This window comes from Pseudochaenichthys georgianus, chromosome 6 (genome assembly GCF_902827115.2).
Source record: "Pseudochaenichthys georgianus chromosome 6, fPseGeo1.2, whole genome shotgun sequence".
Taxonomy (NCBI): domain Eukaryota; kingdom Metazoa; phylum Chordata; class Actinopteri; order Perciformes; family Channichthyidae; genus Pseudochaenichthys; species Pseudochaenichthys georgianus.
Window position 1 is genome coordinate 2,056,639 of NC_047508.1, and position 2,923 is coordinate 2,059,561.

The 2,923-nt window shown below is 47.0% G+C and overlaps 1 protein-coding gene across 1 annotated transcript in view; it reads right to left on the reverse strand.

The window, feature by feature from the left end:
* myt1b (myelin transcription factor 1b) overlaps nucleotides 1-737 on the reverse strand; it is a 64,417-nt gene extending 63,680 nt beyond the window's left edge. The window contains exon 1 of the mRNA XM_034085930.2: nucleotides 659-737. The gene's annotated coding sequence lies outside the window, so the exon portion shown is untranslated. The remainder of the gene's footprint in view (nucleotides 1-658) is intronic.
* Nucleotides 738-2,923: the final 2,186 nt, after the last annotated feature.

Genomic DNA, 2,923 nt, shown 5'->3' on the forward strand with positions numbered 1-2,923 from the left:
AACAGAAGCAAGTTGATTTGAGGGCAGGTGCGGCATGCAGCTCCTCACTCTAGCACTGGCAGCAAGGCACCAATCACCTCATGCTCTAATCCCCTGAACTATACAGGCTACATTTCACAGGAAGGTAAACAGAAGACAACAATAGGTGTTTATCATCTCTGCATGTGATGCTTTCAATCTGAGCTCAGTGTTCGTTATGCATTAAGCCAACACTAGACTTTAAAGGGTCCTTCTGTGCATTTTCATTCATTAACTTAATAGCTGATCATGTTTTTAACTCCACAGCCTAACTGTTATTTACACTCTAAGGCCACCGCACTGAAATAAAAATGAAACATTTACTTTAATTAAATGCATTATATCAACAAATTACACATAACTGTATAAGGTCAAGTTTAAAGCAATAATATTAGGTTTAAATAAAAAATATCCGGTTAAACTTGAACTAAACTAATACAGTTATGTGAAATCTGTTGTCATACTACATTGCATTAAAGTCAACTCCTCAGTGCCGCTGTGACGAGAAGCCGCACATCATCCCGGAAAAGCACGTATTTATCAACTAACATACATTTCCCCTTAAAAACACAGTCTCACACTTTGTAAAGATATGGAAGTAACGTCCTCCCTGCTGGATGATGCTCACATCTGAACTCACAGCTGAAGTTTCTCAGCAGCAGTGTTCAGCTGCTACAACAACTTGAGGGTGACATAACAGCGAGGATCATCCCTCATCTCTTCCTCCATTTTAGGACGCAGGTGCTCTGACAGACCGCGAGGCGCACACAGCACGTTACGTGGTCATCTAAGCAAAGCAGAAAGGACGGGAGAGGGGGGGGGGGGGGGGTGATACAACAAACACACAACGCACAGGCTCACATTGTGCACCGGGAGAATCGCATTTTTACATCGGGCTCAATGTGCAGCTCGCGCGCGCGGCTCATTCTGCGCACTTTATTATCTGCGCAGCGCAAACAGCGGCTGGCTTTGAAGAGAGCATCTCTGTTTTTGCTGCAGAGGATCAAATGGCAGAACCCCTCCCTCTCATGCACACTCCTTCCATCCATCCATCTGTCCGTGCAGCCACACACACACACACACACACACACACACACACACACACACACACACACACACACACACACACACACACACACACACACACACACACACACACACACACACACACACACACACACACACACACACACACACACACACACACACACACACACACACACACACTCAGGGGAGTCCTGCTCAACGCCCACAGTCATATCGGAATAACACAATCTGGTGCCGAGCTCCAGATAGATATCACACTTTTCTGTGACAACCAGAAAGAGGGGGAACAGTGCGTGCAGCGTGCGCGTAGTGAAGAGTAGGCTACAGTAGCTCATTTATTCCTGGAGATATAGAAGGTGAAACTAGAGGACAGAGAGAATACACTCAGGTACCACTCTGTTCTCCGAGAGAGCATCCACAGCAATAATATATAGTGTAGTGTTTTTCTCCAGCACACACACGCACGCACGCACGCACGCACACACACACACACACACACACACACACACACACACACACACACACACACACACACACACACACACACACACACACACACACACACACACACACACACACACACACACACACACACACACACCGACAGAGCAGAGAGTAAACACGCAGAGCCGAGGTTCTGAGAAAGCGCCATAGTTGGTTTATTCCCACTTATACGAAGAGCAACATTAAAGGGCAACAACAGCATCTTCTCCATTTCTAACCAGAGCACCAACGAAGCGTCCTCACGGTGTCCACACACCGAGGACACGAGGATACTTTGAACGAAAACAGATGATATTGACCGCAGCTGAGAGAGTACGTTTTAATTCATCATCGAGGAATCATAGAATATGAAACTAATCGCTCCCGGTGCGGGTGTGACATATCGCAAGGATGATGAGCAGGATGTCAAAGTTATGGTACAACCTGACTAAATGTCTAGATGTATCATTTCATACCATTATAACATATATATGGTTACCTGTCTGCAAAGATAATTCCTGCGGGCTTCGCGCTGCGCCTTCACTCTTTGGAGAGTTGCAGGTTGCTGTCAAGTTTGCGAAAAAAGATATCCCGAGTAAAAGGTTTTAAAAACGATCATCTATCCCGTACCAAATGTCCAGATCTGATAAACAATACGCGCGAGCTGCGGTCGGATCCCGGGGCCTCTGACGCTCTGCGCTCCGGCGCACGGCTCGGATCAAGGCGGTAAGATGCTACTTGTTTGGAAGCACAAACATGGCTTCATTTGCCTTTGTCAGCGAGAAAAAGCGTAATATTGACTTACCTTTCCCTCATGAGCCATTGTGCCCCCCTCCATCCCCTCTCCGCACACACCCCCCGCCTCCTCCCTCCGCCCTTTGCCATGACATCACGGAAGCTGTAGTAAAACCTCGAGCTTCAGATGGGCAGGGCTTGAGGTCCCCCTTACTACAACTCAATGGGCATATGTACACACACACACTCCCCCTTTCTCTCACTTTCTCCCTCCCCCTCCCTCCCTCCCTCCCTCCCTCCTGAGCCTGACAACTTCTCACTATTTGTTTATCTTCTCTGCAACATTTCCCAAACATGAGAGTAGAATGCTGCAGCACTCAAACACTTCTAACGTCATGAAGATTTAGCATTTATTTCGCAATAACGCACCTCTCCGCAAACACAACACCGCAGACTGAGCTCATGATTTATAGATTGTCTTCAAGTTTCACCAATGCATTACAAAGCTGGAGTAATCCTTCACCCCCACACATGCAGGAAAATGGTACCGTCCAATCATTCATTCAAGGGATATTTGGCCTGGGGGAATTGATGTAGTGCTGTGTGCAGAGTTATATGTGACAGCACCTGATAACTCCTG